The sequence below is a fragment of the Castor canadensis genome, chromosome 1, assembly GCF_047511655.1.
Source record: "Castor canadensis chromosome 1, mCasCan1.hap1v2, whole genome shotgun sequence".
Classification (NCBI taxonomy): domain Eukaryota; kingdom Metazoa; phylum Chordata; class Mammalia; order Rodentia; family Castoridae; genus Castor; species Castor canadensis.
Window position 1 is genome coordinate 197,659,714 of NC_133386.1, and position 17,668 is coordinate 197,677,381.

The 17,668-nt window shown below is 41.6% G+C and overlaps 1 pseudogene; it reads left to right on the forward strand.

Moving 5' to 3' along the window:
- The first annotated feature begins 14,221 nt into the window (after nucleotides 1-14,221).
- On the forward strand, nucleotides 14,222-16,060 carry LOC109694327 (pre-mRNA-splicing regulator WTAP-like; annotated as a pseudogene).
- Nucleotides 16,061-17,668: the final 1,608 nt, after the last annotated feature.

Consider the following 17,668-nt stretch of genomic DNA (forward strand, 5'->3'; position numbering starts at 1 on the left):
TTTATAGGGAAAATCTTCATGGATGACTGTCTCTTGGAGGACTCAGTCCAATTTACTGATCTCAAGAAGAACAGTAAACTATGCTATTATGGAGAAGTGAGTTTTCCAAGAGAGAAATTGAGATCTTCTGGAGAATCCACAGGCCTTGTTTATAGGTGTTGGAGCAGGGATGGGAAGGCACTGTGATGACACATGAAGGGAGTTGGGTCATTATTCTAGAAGTTGTAAACGTACAGGGTCCCCTTATGTCCCCTGTATTGCCATCATCTACCTGCACAGGTGACCACATCTTTTCCCATCTACTTGAGCTCCCCTCAGAACTCATTACCTCAGCCTTCTCTACTAATATATTTCGTTTTTCCAATTGACCACAGTTGCATACTTCAGTTGCTGGAGAAAAAAAGATGTAGAAATCAATCACAACCCCTTTCCTTCACTCACACCCACAACAAGTTCTTCAGGGAATTCTGTTGGTTCTTCTCTCAAAATGCATCCAGAATCCAACCATTTCTCTGTACTTTCTGAGCCACTGAGTCTGTCATCTCTCACTGGTCTCCCTGTTCACACACAGGCTTCCTTGCAGTTGTCCTTATCCCAGCATCCAGACTAGTCCATATGACCTGCAGAATCACAGCACTTCTCTGATCAACACCTCCATTCTGTGTTTTTGACTCCAAGGAAAAGCCATCTGTCTTATAGTGGCCTCTACACACTGACATTTGGTACCATCTGACCCTGGGCTCCACAGCCCACTCTTTGCTCTTCTGCTGCCTCCTAAAGTTTTCTTAAACACACTAGTGGGTTTTCCGTGTGTTTCTTCAGGTACCCCTTGGATCCCTTCCTTCCTTCTTCACCTCCTTCACGTTGTTGGTCGGTATACATCTTCTCATCAAGGTCACTGACTCCAAAAATTGTACTAATGTCCCAGTTGACCATATAGCATCCTGCTTTCTTCACCTTTATTCTACTTTCTACAGTGAAACAACTTCTCATAACCTCTACAGTTGACTTACTTGCTACATTTCATGCTTGAATTCCCAAAGGGCAGGCATGTTTTCTGTTTCATTCACCATTCTGGCCTCCAAACCTGGAATCAAGCCACACATGTATTGCACAGAATATGCCAGATATGGTGTGTCTAGTAGCTGCTATTCCTATTTAATCTGATGGTCACCTGGAGAGATTTCTCATGGCAAAATTTCTAAGAAAAGCCCCACTCAGCAAACCTATCAACTAAGTCTGTTTTGTTCATCAAGTTCCTTGAGTTCCCCACATTCCAGAAATATTTGATGGCTCCCACTTGCTCTAAGATTAAAGTTTGATTTCCTCTGCTAGGCATTTCAGCTCCCCAGGAGTCTGGCACTCTTTCTACTATGCTCCACAGCTCTCCTCCCTTCAACTCTCACTCACCATGACCTTCAACCACTGTCATCCATTGAAAGAGTCAAGAACTAAGGACTTCCACGCTATGGAAGAACATACTAAGCCAGCAAACACAGTTCAGTGTAAAAAATACAGAAACAAATACTGGGAGATGAGCTGGGGAAGAGGAAGATGGAGGAGAGTTTAGAAAAAGACAAAAATCCCAGCACTACACTCCTTGCTCCAGAAGAGAGAGGATGGTAATATTTGAGTTATGAAAGTTGGTTTCTAATATCAGTTTTGCCAATGTCTTATTTTGGAAAGAAAACTGTTCCAGGCTCTTCCCCCAGCCCTCAGTGTTCCCATGTGGAGGACTGGGCTGAGTGAGTTCTGCGAACAGTGAATCGAGTCATGAGGGGCTCCAAGGATATGACAAACTTGAAGTATTTACCATCAAATCATAGACATCCTTGTGGCTTACAGACCCCTATTCCATTTTACATGTAAAAGAATTTTGTTGAAATATTTGAGAAGGACCAGTAAGCAAAGACTCTTCCACTCTAAATTTCTGTTCTTATCATTCTGAGTGAGGTTAGCCTGGCTCAAAAAACCAAAAATCGTATGTTCTCCCTCATATGTGGACATTAGATCAAGGGCAAACACAACAATGGGATTGGACTTTGGGCACATGATAAAAGCGAGAGCACACAAGGGAGGGGTGAGGATAGGTAAGACACCTAAAAAACTAGCTAGCATTTGTTGCCCTTAACGCAGAGAAACTAAAGCAGATACCTTAAAGCAACTGAGGCCATTAGGAAAAGGGGAACAGGTACTAGAGAAAAGGTTAGATCAAAAAGAATTAACCTAGAAGGTGACACCCACGCACAGGAAATCAATGTGAGTCAATGCCCTGTGTAGCTATCCTTATCTCAACCAGCAAAAACCCTTGTTCCTTCCTATTATTGCTTATACTCTCTCTACAACAAAATTAGAAATAAGGGCAAAATAGTTTCTGCTGGGTATTGAGGGGGTGGAGAGGGAGGGTGCGGAGTGGGTGGTAAGGGAGGGGGTGGGGTCAGGGGGGAGAAATGAACCAAGCCTTGTATGTACATATGAATAATAAAAGAAAAATGAAAAAAAAAATTCTGTTCTTCTCTGACATCTTACTCAGGGTGTTTCATCAAGTGCACTATGATTTCAGTCAAGTCTTCATCCCGTTTTGCTTTAATTATTTTTCAGATAGTACCTGTCTATTTTTCAGATAGATACTTTTTTTCCCATACTATACTGGCACCATGATCCTCATACCTCTGGCTCCTGACACCTGTAGCAGGAACTAGAGGTGTGAACCACCACTTCCAACTTTTTTTTTGAGATTGTCTCACTACCTTCTGCCCAGGGTGTCCTCAAGTTTCAATCCTCCCATCTTAATCACCCAAGTAGTTCAGTGTTTTCTTGACTTATACATCTTCATCCTGCCTTTTCCAGAGCACTTCTCTCTCTCTCTCTCCCTCTCTCTCTCCTCTTACCCTTTGTATGTGAATTACCAAAATCTAAATTTCTGTCTGCATCACTCATTAGATTGCAACACACAAATGTTTATAAATGCTTGTGAAAGTGCAACAGAGAAGGAAAGTTGTTAAAGAGAAGTCTCTCCAAAAGGGAGAATTCTCTGAGCAGCTATTTTTCATCAATGTTATTTTATAAACTTGATATTGTGATACATTTCTTTGGTACCTACTAGATGATATGTAATTTTGCTCTCATATTTATTACTTCACATAAGTGCTATACCCACATGGCAATTCATAGAATTCCTTTGGGAGGCATCCCAGATGCTGTGGGAGCCCCCACAGTCCTGGGTTTCCTGGGAAGAAACAAGCTGAGCATGAACAAGTGACCCTGGCTTCCACCTGCTGCTGACATAGTTCCATTGGGGATCATGTCTTGATGCCTTTTCTCAAACCAAAGAAATAACTCCAATTCTTTACCTCCACAAAAAGCCCCCGTCCCAAGCTCAGAAGTTTCTCCAGGAACTGATTTTTCACTAAATGTTCACAATGATGGTGGAGGCTTTCATCAGTGTCAGATAACCACTCATTACCGTCGTCTTCATTTCTCTCTCATGCCTCTTTCTGCAGGCCTCACCTCACTCAATAGAGCTCAGTGCCGTCTTTCTTCTCTGTACAGTTCATTCCGTGGCTTTCCACGCCTTCAAATCCCTGGTTCACTGTTTCACTGTCTTATCCAACCACGCATGGTGGGCTCCCCCTCTCTGCATGAACCACCCTCCCAAGGTGCTTGCCTAAACAATGACTATGTTCTTCTTTGAGGCACACTGGCAGTGAGTAGTCAAAATAACAAAACTTTTCCCTGCATGCTTGAATCTCTCAAAGACCCAGGGACACATTTTTCCCATGTGAATGAGAGAGGATGGGGACTTTCATGAAATCATGGAGATGGACGACCCCGGAACCACAATTCAAGCTCAGGCAAACTGACCACCAGGTCTGTGCTCATGTCCTCTCAATTTTTTCTTTCAGATCACTCTCATGATTGTTTTTTGGGGGGCTGGTCCCTATGTCTGCTTGTATTATACATGTATGTGACCCAAACTCCTCATAATTGTCATCCAATAAACACTACAAGAACAAAAACAACAACCACAACAAATAAAACTATTTCAAGATTGAAGCGAGTCCTGGGGCTGCCAGTGGGTGGATATATTCCCCAAGAGGGCTGAGTCTTAAGAGGTCTTCCTCTTTCTTGTCCTTTCCCAGTGCGTAAGGCCTCCATGTGTGCCCACCCTTCTCTCACCCTTGTTTGTGCTCCTCATGTGTACCTCTGCTTTCCATTGCAAATAGTTCCTCCCAGAAGACTCAACATGAGAACAGACATCATTCAAAAAACAGCAAATTAGATGCAAAGTGAAATCCACTATGCAGATGAGCAGATCTCAAGGTGTAGAATCATCTTTCACAGAGACCTAGAGTTGACCTCTTTCTGGTCTTACATGACCTGACTACTGAGGGAAATGTCTCTACCATTTCTTATACCCTGCATCAGTTTACCCTAATAAACAATGCTGTTATTCCACCTCATAGATAGGAATATAAGCGTATTTTAACAAAAAAGTTCTCCAAGATGTACATGGTGTAGTATGGGCATCCATGCATGAACCAGGACACACACACACATCCATGTACTTTAATGCCAGCGAACTCGTGGGCTGGAGAAGCAAATGTGTACTCACCCCATTTTTACTCTTTGAATCATTCACTCACTTAATACATGTGGATTGAACATTTGCTATGTTTAAGGCTCTTTGTGAAGGAAGTGAAAATATTAGGGGACATGACATACTTCTTGGTGTACAGGCAGTTGTGGGCTCAGAAGAGAAATGACAAGTGAACAATTTACTTAACATAGGACAGTCTTGGGAAGGGGCAGGAGAAACAGTGATGGGTATGAGTTATTTTGGTGGTGATGTAGCAAGGTATGAAGAAAACAGCGAACAAGGAGAGTTGAGGAAGCAACATTTGAGAGAGTCTTTAAGGTTTTTGAAGGGGATGTTTCACTGTAATGAGGAACCATTCATTTGCAAGATCTCTGGAGAGACTGAGACATCCATGAACATGGTCAGTCCTTTACATGCTGCTACCACTGATCCTGCACTTCTCTTGAATGCACAATAGATTCAGTAAGAACATATCTAGAATCCTGAGACTGCTACATTGTTACTCATAAAAAGATAAGACTAATTCCAAACAGAAATGGCTGTCTCTCACTAGAGAAGGGTGGGGCAACAGTAGACCCACCTCACCTCACCTCCTTAATGACTCCTTTGGTTCTGTGCTTGTTTCTTTCTTTTTTGTGTGTGATGTCCCTGCAGTTTGAATTGAGGGTTTCATGCTTGTAAAGGAGGTGCTGTACCACTTGAGCCACCCCTGTAGTCCAGATCAGTGTTTATGAATAACACAGTGTTGGTGCATTTGGACTGCTAGAACAGAATTTCGCACTGGTAACTTATAAACAACAGAAAGTTATTTCCCACAGTTCAGTAGAGTGGGAAGTCCATGATCAAAGTGCCAGTAAATTCAGTGTCTGTGAGGTCAGGCTTCTTAGTTAATAGATGGCCATCTTTTTGGTATCTTCACTTGACAGAAGAACCAGTATAGTTGCCTGGATGTTCTTTTATGAAGACACTAATCCCATTCAGGAGGGTTTTACCCTCTTGAGTAATGACCTTCAAAAGACTGTCATCACATTGGGATTTAGGAGACAACAGATGAGTTTTAAGGTGACACAAACATTCTATAATACAGAGTTGCATGAACTTCATTGATGTGGTTTTTGATTCCACAATGCAAGTAACTTACAAGAAATCCACATTTGAGCTGTGGTCATTCTATACTTTGCAATAAATGGAACTAGGGGAACTTGGCTGTTTCCATAGCTTAGCTATTGTGAATAATGAAGCAATAATCCAGTGTGTGCAGGTGCACTTATTGTAACGTGACTTAAATATCTTCAGGTATATCACTAGGAGTGGTCTTGCTGAATCATATGCCCTATTGACTTGTAGTTTTTTGAGGAGCTTCCATACTGTTTTCCATAGTGATGTTAGTAACCTACATTTCCACCAACAGTGTATGGGGGTTCCTTTTTCCTGACGTTCTTGTCAACATTTGTTGTTCTTTGTGTTCTCGATGATAGCCAATGGAACTGGAGGGCATCATCTTAAGAGTTGCCAAGTGAGCAATTTTCTCTAACATAGGACAGCATGTGGGAGGGGCAGAAGTAATAATGATGGTTGTGAGTTGTTTTGCTGGTGATTAGCAAGTGATAAGGAAAGCAGAGAACAAGGAGAGTTGGGAAGTAACATTTAAGTGGGTCATTAAAGCTTTTGAAGAGGATGTTTCACTGTGATGAGGAACCTTACATTTGGAAGACCCCTGGAGAAAATGAGACATCCATGAGCATGGTCATTCTTTTCATGCTGTTACCACGGATGCTGAATGGCTTCACGTAAGAAAATATCCAGAATCCTGAGAATACTACATTGTTACTCATAAAAAGATAAGGCCTAATTCCAAAGAGAAATGGCTGTGTCTGTCACCAGAGAAGGATGGGCCAGCAGTAGACCAGGTAGGAGAAGGGAGATTATTACCTCAACTGTTTGGTGACCTTTTGGACCTCTGCTTGTTTCTTTTCTTTTTTTTTTTTTCTGATGTCCTTAGAATTTTAGCTCAGAGCTTCATCCTTGCAAATGAGGTGATCTACCACTTGAGCCACACCTCCAGTCCAGTTCAATGGTTTTTGACATAACACATTGTTGTGGTAGGTTGGGCTACTAGAGTAGAAATTCACAATGGTAGCTTAAAAACCACAGAAATTATTTCCAGGAGGCTGGGATGTTCAAGATCAAAGTGCCAACAGATTCCATGTTGGGCAAGGGCAGGCTTTCTAATTCATAGCTGGCCATGTTTTCTTGGTATCCTCACATCAAATATGGTCCAGGGTTGCTGCCTAATGCTCTTTTATGATGAGTTAAAGGAGTAGCCCCATTCTAGGACATGGAATGTTCATAGCACAGGGCACAAGAGTTAAAGAAACTAACTCCCACCTTGGAGCTCCATGTGAAAGTCCTCCTCTGTTTGGTAAATGACATGTGTGCTCTTTTGCTCACATTCTCACAATTCCCATGATGAAGACTAAATCCAATGAGGAACACAGATGAGTCAAATGACAACAGTGGAAACATGTGATCCATCTCTGTGGGGTGTCTATTAATGTAGAGTCTGGCAACTAGAAACCAGTCTGTAGTCATTTGAACTCTTTCCACAGCCTTTCACGATACTGAACTCCAGAAAAAGATTGGTGAAGTGACTGTAGAGCAGTCACAGTGCACTGTATCCTCAGGACCCAGCAAAGAAGTGGAGTCCATGTGGAGATATTTTTTAAACATTTCCCTTTTAATTTCTATTATGGTAGATATTTAACAAGTGGAATCCATGTAAACCAAAGTTCTCTGGTAGCCCTTAATCATTATTAAAGTGCGTAATGGGGTCCTTAATGGAGGTTCACAGACACATCACAGCATCTCTATCCTCATGTGCACACAGTACTCACTTCCTGGGTTCATCTCCATCTCTGTCCAAATGTCACCTTTTATAAGGATACTAGTATGACTGGACTAAGAGTCTCCCTAACAACATCACTTAAAGGTGAGCACCTTGTTTGGCTTTCTGAATATGGCTAACTTCACTTAAGATGATGCCCTCCAGTTCCATTGGCTATCATCGAGAACACAAAGAACAACAAATGTTGACAAGAACGTCAGGAAAAAGGAACCCCCATACACTGTTGGTGGAAATGTAGGTTACTAACATCACTATGGAAAACAGTATGGAAGCTCCTCAAAAAACTACAAGTCAATAGGGCATATGATTCAGCAAGACCACTCCTAGTGATATACCTGAAGATATTTAAGTCACGTTACAATAAGTGCACCTGCACACACTGGATTATTGCTTCATTATTCACAATAGCTAAGCTATGGAAACAGCCAAGTTCCCCTAGTTCCATTTATTGCAAAGTATAGAATGACCACAGCTCAAGTGTGGATTTCTTGTAAGTTACTTGCATTGTGGAATCAAAAACCACATCAATGAAGTTCATGCAACTCTGTATTATAGAATGTTTGTGTCACCTTAAAACTCATCTGTTGTCTCCTAAATCCCAATGTGATGACAGTCTTTTGAAGGTCATTACTCAAGAGGGTAAAACCCTCCTGAATGGGATTAGTGTCTTCATAAAAGAACATCCAGGCAACTATACTGGTCCTTCTGTCAAGTGAAGATACCAAAAAGATGGCCATCTATTAACTAAGAAGCCTGACCTCACAGACACTGAATTTACTGGCACTTTGATCATGGACTTCCCACTCTACTGAACTGTGGGAAATAACTTTCTGTTGTTTATAAGTTACCAGTGCGAAATTCTGTTCTAGCAGTCCAAATGCACCAACACTGTGTTATTCATAAACACTGATCTGGACTACAGGGGTGGCTCAAGTGGTACAGCACCTCCTTTACAAGCATGAAACCCTCAATTCAAACTGCAGGGACATCACACACAAAAAAGAAAGAAACAAGCACAGAACCAAAGGAGTCATTAAGGAGGTGAGGTGAGGTGGGTCTACTGTTGCCCCACCCTTCTCTAGTGAGAGACAGCCATTTCTGTTTGGAATTAGTCTTATCTTTTTATGAGTAACAATGTAGCAGTCTCAGGATTCTAGATATGTTCTTACTGAATCTATTGTGCATTCAAGAGAAGTGCAGGATCAGTGGTAGCAGCATGTAAAGGACTGACCATGTTCATGGATGTCTCAGTCTCTCCAGAGATCTTGCAAATGAATGGTTCCTCATTACAGTGAAACATCCCCTTCAAAAACCTTAAAGACTCTCTCAAATGTTGCTTCCTCAACTCTCCTTGTTCGCTGTTTTCTTCATACCTTGCTACATCACCACCAAAATAACTCATACCCATCACTGTTTCTCCTGCCCCTTCCCAAGACTGTCCTATGTTAAGTAAATTGTTCACTTGTCATTTCTCTTCTGAGCCCACAACTGCCTGTACACCAAGAAGTATGTCATGTCCCCTAATATTTTCACTTCCTTCACAAAGAGCCTTAAACATAGCAAATGTTCAATCCACATGTATTAAGTGAGTGAATGATTCAAAGAGTAAAAATGGGGTGAGTACACATTTGCTTCTCCAGCCCACGAGTTCGCTGGCATTAAAGTACATGGATGTGTGTGTGTGTCCTGGTTCATGCATGGATGCCCATACTACACCATGTACATCTTGGAGAACTTTTTTGTTAAAATACGCTTATATTCCTATCTATGAGGTGGAATAACAGCATTGTTTATTAGGGTAAACTGATGCAGGGTATAAGAAATGGTAGAGACATTTCCCTCAGTAGTCAGGTCATGTAAGACCAGAAAGAGGTCAACTCTAGGTCTCTGTGAAAGATGATTCTACACCTTGAGATCTGCTCATCTGCATAGTGGATTTCACTTTGCATCTAATTTGCTGTTTTTTGAATGATGTCTGTTCTCATGTTGAGTCTTCTGGGAGGAACTATTTGCAATGGAAAGCAGAGGTACACATGAGGAGCACAAACAAGGGTGAGAGAAGGGTGGGCACACATGGAGGCCTTACGCACTGGGAAAGGACAAGAAAGAGGAAGACCTCTTAAGACTCAGCCCTCTTGGGGAATATATCCACCCACTGGCAGCCCCAGGACTCGCTTCAATCTTGAAATAGTTTTATTTGTTGTGGTTGTTGTTTTTGTTCTTGTAGTGTTTATTGGATGACAATTATGAGGAGTTTGGGTCACATACATGTATAATACAAGCAGACATAGGGACCAGCCCCCCAAAAAACAATCATGAGAGTGATCTGAAAGAAAAAATTGAGAGGACATGAGCACAGACCTGGTGGTCAGTTTGCCTGAGCTTGAATTGTGGTTCCGGGGTCGTCCATCTCCATGATTTCATGAAAGTCCCCATCCTCTCTCATTCACATGGGAAAAATGTGTCCCTGGGTCTTTGAGAGATTCAAGCATGCAGGGAAAAGTTTTGTTATTTTGACTACTCACTGCCAGTGTGCCTCAAAGAAGAACATAGTCATTGTTTAGGCAAGCACCTTGGGAGGGTGGTTCATGCAGAGAGGGGGAGCCCACCATGCGTGGTTGGATAAGACAGTGAAACAGTGAACCAGGGATTTGAAGGCGTGGAAAGCCACGGAATGAACTGTACAGAGAAGAAAGACGGCACTGAGCTCTATTGAGTGAGGTGAGGCCTGCAGAAAGAGGCATGAGAGAGAAATGAAGACGACGGTAATGAGTGGTTATCTGACACTGATGAAAGCCTCCACCATCATTGTGAACATTTAGTGAAAAATCAGTTCCTGGAGAAACTTCTGAGCTTGGGACGGGGGCTTTTTGTGGAGGTAAAGAATTGGAGTTATTTCTTTGGTTTGAGAAAAGGCATCAAGACATGATCCCCAATGGAACTATGTCAGCAGCAGGTGGAAGCCAGGGTCACTTGTTCATGCTCAGCTTGTTTCTTCCCAGGAAACCCAGGACTGTGGGGGCTCCCACAGCATCTGGGATGCCTCCCAAAGGAATTCTATGAATTGCCATGTGGGTATAGCACTTATGTGAAGTAATAAATATGAGAGCAAAATTACATATCATCTAGTAGGTACCAAAGAAATGTATCACAATATCAAGTTTATAAAATAACATTGATGAAAAATAGCTGCTCAGAGAATTCTCCCTTTTGGAGAGACTTCTCTTTAACAACTTTCCTTCTCTGTTGCACTTTCACAAGCATTTATAAACATTTGTGTGTTGCAATCTAATGAGTGATGCAGACAGAAATTTAGATTTTGGTAATTCACATACAAAGGGTAAGAGGAGAGAGAGAGGGAGAGAGAGAGAGAGAAGTGCTCTGGAAAAGGCAGGATGAAGATGTATAAGTCAAGAAAACACTGAACTACTTGGGTGATTAAGATGGGAGGATTGAAACTTGAGGACACCCTGGGCAGAAGGTAGTGAGACAATCTCAAAAAAAAAGTTGGAAGTGGTGGTTCACACCTCTAGTTCCTGCTACAGGTGTCAGGAGCCAGAGGTATGAGGATCATGGTGCCAGTATAGTATGGGAAAAAAAGTATCTATCTGAAAAATAGACAGGTACTATCTGAAAAATAATTAAAGCAAAACGGGATGAAGACTTGACTGAAATCATAGTGCACTTGATGAAACACCCTGAGTAAGATGTCAGAGAAGAACAGAATTTTTTTTTTCATTTTTCTTTTATTATTCATATGTACATACAAGGCTTGGTTCATTTCTCCCCCCTGACCCCACCCCCTCCCTTACCACCCACTCCGCACCCTCCCTCTCCACCCCCTCAATACCCAGCAGAAACTATTTTGCCCTTATTTCTAATTTTGTTGTAGAGAGAGTATAAGCAATAATAGGAAGGAACAAGGGTTTTTGCTGGTTGAGATAAGGATAGCTACACAGGGCATTGACTCACATTGATTTCCTGTGCGTGGGTGTCACCTTCTAGGTTAATTCTTTTTGATCTAACCTTTTCTCTAGTACCTGTTCCCCTTTTCCTAATGGCCTCAGTTGCTTTAAGGTATCTGCTTTAGTTTCTCTGCGTTAAGGGCAACAAATGCTAGCTAGTTTTTTAGGTGTCTTACCTATCCTCACCCCTCCCTTGTGTGCTCTCGCTTTTATCATGTGCCCAAAGTCCAATCCCATTGTTGTGTTTGCCCTTGATCTAATGTCCACATATGAGGGAGAACATACGATTTTTGGTTTTTTGAGCCAGGCTAACCTCACTCAGAATGATAAGAACAGAAATTTAGAGTGGAAGAGTCTTTGCTTACTGGTCCTTCTCAAATATTTCAACAAAATTCTTTTACATGTAAAATGGAATAGGGGTCCGTAAGCCACAAGGATGTCTATGATTTGATGGTAAATACTTCAAGTTTGTCATATCCTTGGAGCCCCTCATGACTCGATTCACTGTTCGCAGAACTCACTCAGCCCAGTCCTCCACATGGGAACACTGAGGGCTGGGGGAAGAGCCTGGAACAGTTTTCTTTCCAAAATAAGACATTGGCAAAACTGATATTAGAAACCAACTTTCATAACTCAAATATTACCATCCTCTCTCTTCTGGAGCAAGGAGTGTAGTGCTGGGATTTTTGTCTTTTTCTAAACTCTCCTCCATCTTCCTCTTCCCCAGCTCATCTCCCAGTATTTGTTTCTGTATTTTTTACACTGAACTGTGTTTGCTGGCTTAGTATGTTCTTCCATAGCGTGGAAGTCCTTAGTTCTTGACTCTTTCAATGGATGACAGTGGTTGAAGGTCATGGTGAGTGAGAGTTGAAGGGAGGAGAGCTGTGGAGCATAGTAGAAAGAGTGCCAGACTCCTGGGGAGCTGAAATGCCTAGCAGAGGAAATCAAACTTTAATCTTAGAGCAAGTGGGAGCCATCAAATATTTCTGGAATGTGGGGAACTCAAGGAACTTGATGAACAAAACAGACTTAGTTGATAGGTTTGCTGAGTGGGGCTTTTCTTAGAAATTTTGCCATGAGAAATCTCTCCAGGTGACCATCAGATTAAATAGGAATAGCAGCTACTAGACACACCATATCTGGCATATTCTGTGCAATACATGTGTGGCTTGATTCCAGGTTTGGAGGCCAGAATGGTGAATGAAACAGAAAACATGCCTGCCCTTTGGGAATTCAAGCATGAAATGTAGCAAGTAAGTCAACTGTAGAGGTTATGAGAAGTTGTTTCACTGTAGAAAGTAGAATAAAGGTGAAGAAAGCAGGATGCTATATGGTCAACTGGGACATTAGTACAATTTTTGGAGTCAGTGACCTTGATGAGAAGATGTATACCGACCAACAACGTGAAGGAGGTGAAGAAGGAAGGAAGGGATCCAAGGGGTACCTGAAGAAACACACGGAAAACCCACTAGTGTGTTTAAGAAAACTTTAGGAGGCAGCAGAAGAGCAAAGAGTGGGCTGTGGAGCCCAGGGTCAGATGGTACCAAATGTCAGTGTGTAGAGGCCACTATAAGACAGATGGCTTTTCCTTGGAGTCAAAAACACAGAATGGAGGTGTTGATCAGAGAAGTGCTGTGATTCTGCAGGTCATATGGACTAGTCTGGATGCTGGGATAAGGACAACTGCAAGGAAGCCTGTGTGTGAACAGGGAGACCAGTGAGAGATGACAGACTCAGTGGCTCAGAAAGTACAGAGAAATGGTTGGATTCTGGATGCATTTTGAGAGAAGAACCAACAGAATTCCCTGAAGAACTTGTTGTGGGTGTGAGTGAAGGAAAGGGGTTGTGATTGATTTCTACATCTTTTTTTCTCCAGCAACTGAAGTATGCAACTGTGGTCAATTGGAAAAACGAAATATATTAGTAGAGAAGGCTGAGGTAATGAGTTCTGAGGGGAGCTCAAGTAGATGGGAAAAGATGTGGTCACCTGTGCAGGTAGATGATGGCAATACAGGGGACATAAGGGGACCCTGTACGTTTACAACTTCTAGAATAATGACCCAACTCCCTTCATGTGTCATCACAGTGCCTTCCCATCCCTGCTCCAACACCTATAAACAAGGCCTGTGGATTCTCCAGAAGATCTCAATTTCTCTCTTGGAAAACTCACTTCTCCATAATAGCATAGTTTACTGTTCTTCTTGAGATCAGTAAATTGGACTGAGTCCTCCAAGAGACAGTCATCCATGAAGATTTTCCCTATAAATCAAATCTCTTGCAATTGTTTTAAGTGGGGCAGGGGGCAGGTTTGAGGGAGAGAGATGATGAGGGTGACATAACTAATGTACAATATAAGTCCAATTGGAAATATCACCATGAATTCCCCCCTGTATAATGAATAGATCTTAATAAAATAAAATAAATAAATACTTGATGTATCAAAAGGCAACTCTAATAAAGTATAATTCACACCACTCAAAAGAAAATTTCCCCTTATAAATCAAAAGGCACTTACCAGAACCATCCTGAAGCCAATGTTGTGTGCAGATTTCCTGTTTTCCCTTTAGTATTCTGAAAAAACACATCAGTATTAAAATCATATATTTCTCAAGTGAAAATAAGATTCAAAAGGTTCACCTGAAGAAGAACACCCTCAGGAACTGGGGAACATCAAACTACAAGAAGTAGAATGCTCCTGTAACAAATGACCCTGGGCAAGTACTTATAGAGGATAAGTCAAAGCAAAATAAAGAAGCAAGTTGATTGGTTGCTATTTTCATCTACCAAACCAGGCCTTGGAATGTTCCTAGTAAATATTTTGCTTGCCAGCTGTGATTTGTTACAGTTGTTTTTTTTTTTTTTTTAACAACAGAAGTTTTACAGGAAATGGCCAAGATCTGCTTTTCCTGCATTTCAAATATATGCAATCAAGGACTCCTGTCTAAATGTTCCATTTTCTCCAATCTTTTCAGGCCCAATCTACTTAATTTTGTCTTACTACTATGGTGTTTTAAGAAAACCATTGCCAGTTTCCTTCAGCATTGTAGTCAGGGTCAGAAATCAGTAAGTGGCCACTGAGCAGTCAAAGACTCAGAACTGGATCACAGTGGGCTTGGGTAAGAAGCACCAAGTAAGCAATTTTTCTAACCTAGGACAGCATGGGGGAGAGGCAGAAAAACAGTGATGGGTGTGGGTTATTCTGGTGGTGATATAGCAAGGGATGAAGAAAGCAGAAAACAAGGAGACTTGAGGAAGTAACATTTGAATGGGTCATTAAAGGTTGGGGAGGTGGCAGCGAGACACGCAAATAAAGGGGAGGGCTGGGGTTGCAGCTGGAGAAGAATGGCGGGACCAGCCGGAGCCTATGTGACTGGAGGCATCTGCGAGACCTCGGTCAGCAGAGGGCTCAAGATAACCAATGAAGAACCTCTTCCCAAAAAGGTCTGTGTGAGTGAAACACACTTCAAAGTGATGGCAGGAGATGAGCTAATTCTAAGATGGGAACAATATGGAGCATATGTCCAGGCTTCGGAGGGAAAGTACACAGATCTTAACTCAAATGATGTAACTGGCTTAAGGGAGTCTGAAGAAAAACTAAAGCAACAACAGCAGGAGTCTGCACACAGGGAAAACATCCTTGCAATGAGACTAGCAACCAAGTAACAAGAGATGCAGAGTGTACTACTCAAATCCAGTACCTCAAGCAAGACCAGCAGCAGAGTGTTGCCCAACTGAGATGAGCAATGGTAGATCCAGCGATCAACTTGTTTTTCCTAAAAATGGAAGGTAAACTGGAACAGACTAAAGACAAACTGGAAGAAGCCCAGAATTAACTGAGGGCCTGGAAGTTTACGCCTAATGGGTAAACAAATCATACTCCCCAGTCAAGACTTCCCTGACAGTCCCACTACGAGAAAGCTGTGGTGGAACAGCCAAGTACTCGTTTCCACACCAAGACTCAGACTTTTTGAGCCAAAAAAGCAATATTCTTACACTGTACATCTTGTAATGGCTAATGTAAAACTTACCAAATGAGCCTTGTGTTTCAGCTTTTTCTTCTCTTCCCCTTCCCCTTGCTTCAGAGACCTGATGCTGTCAGACTGTTCTGAAGAAGAGGCCACTTCTGAAAAATTCCCCTTCTAGAACACGTAGACACTTGAAAAAAATGTTTGAAGAAAATAGAGGGACAAACAGAAGACTTAAGTCTGTGGCATACTGTGTCTCCAGACAGCTTGGAGGACTGAAAACCCAGAGATTTTTAATCATGAATAGAACGTGTAAAATTCCAGTGAAAGGTAAACCCAGAATTGCATCGCACTTAACCTTGAGCATAGTGATTTAGAGACACTGTCTATCGGTTTTGCCAATAAGACCGTGGACCTCACAGTTTTGACTGGGTCAAAACTCAAATGAGGTGAATTTGCCTTTAAAGAATTTCCTTGCCAAGAACCAACACATCAGAGAATCAAATAGTAAATGTCAGTACAAGTACTGCATATATTTAACCAATTAGCTTAGGGCTCTCTATTATTTGATGGAGCTTTAAATTAATGTGGTTTAGATCAATGGTTTGGTCTTTGAATGGTTTTGAAACATGTAGATAATCTTAACTTTTAAGAGGAATGTGCAAACGTAAAGGTGTGGGATCAAGTTTTGGGTTTAAACTGTTGGAAGCATTATAAACACTCATTTCACAACTAGAATGTGTAAGGACATTGGCTGTGACGAGATTCACTGCATTATTTTTTCAGTAGTGAACTTTTATGGAACCCTCATCCCACACAACAGGCACATGTTAAAGCAGCATTGTTGGTGTCAGTGGGGAAGTGTGTTCTTTCACTGTATTTGAGTCTTTTGTATTACACTCTTGATATTAAATTATATGTGTCTTAAAAAAAAAGGTTGGGGAGGGGATATTTCACTGTGTTGAGGAACCACTCATTTGGAAGACCTCTGGAGAGACTGAGGCATCCTTGAACATGGTCAGTGCTTCACATACTATTGCCACTGATGCTGCAGTCTTCGTGAATGCACAACGGCTTCAGTAAGAGAATATCCAGAATCCTGAGACTACTACATTGTTACTCATAAAAAGATAAGACTAATTCCAAACAAAAATGGCGATGTCTGTCACTAGAGAATGGTGGGTAGCAGAAGAGTGGGATTATCAGCTGACCCCCTCAGTGACTTCTTTGGACCTGAGCTTATTTCATTTTGGGTTTGTTTGTTTGTTTGCTTGCTTGCTTGCTTTGATAGCCCTGTAGATTGATCTCAGGGCTTCACCCTTGCGAAGGAGGTACCATACCACTTGAACCACACCCGCACTCCACATCAATGTTTTTGATAATCACACTCTTAGTAAGTTTACTACTAGAACAGAATTTCACACTGGTAACTTATAAACAGCAGAAATTTATTTCTCATAGTTCAGTAGGCATAACCAAAAATCAAAATGTCAGTAGATTTGGGATCTGGTGAGGACAGGCTTCCTAGTTCATAGATGACCATCTTTTTGGTATCTTCACTTGATAGAAGGACCTGGAAAGCTACCTTGATGCTCATTGATGAAAACATGAATCCTGGTTGGAGGGTTCCACCCTCATCACTTAATAACCTCCCAAAAGATCTACCTCCAACCATCATCACATTGGGATTTAGAAATCAACATATGAATTTTAAGGTAACACAAACATTCGGTCTATAATACAGAGTTGTGTGAACTTCATTGATGTGGTATTTGATTCCACAATGCAAATAACCTGTAAGAAAACCACATTTGAGCTGTGGTCATTCAACAGTTCTCAAGAAATGGAAAAGCTGTTTCCACAGCTGAGCTATTGTGAATAGTGCTGCAGTAATTATGTGTGTGCAGGTGCTTTTATTGTAAAATGACTCACATCCCTTCGGGTAGATCCTTAGGAGTGGTATTGCTGGATTATATGGCAGTTCGATTTTTATTTTTTTAAGGAGCCTCCAAACTGTTTTCCATAGTGATTATGCTAATTTACATTCCCACCAACATAAGCATTCCTTTTTCCCCACATCCTTATGAACATTTGTTGTTCTTCGTGTTCTTAACAATCGCCAGTGGAACTGGAGGACATCATCTTAAGTGAAGTTAGCCAGGTTCGGAAAGCCAAAGTCTGCATGTTTTCTCTCAGATATGGAATACAGACATAATACAAATACAAGCAGTGT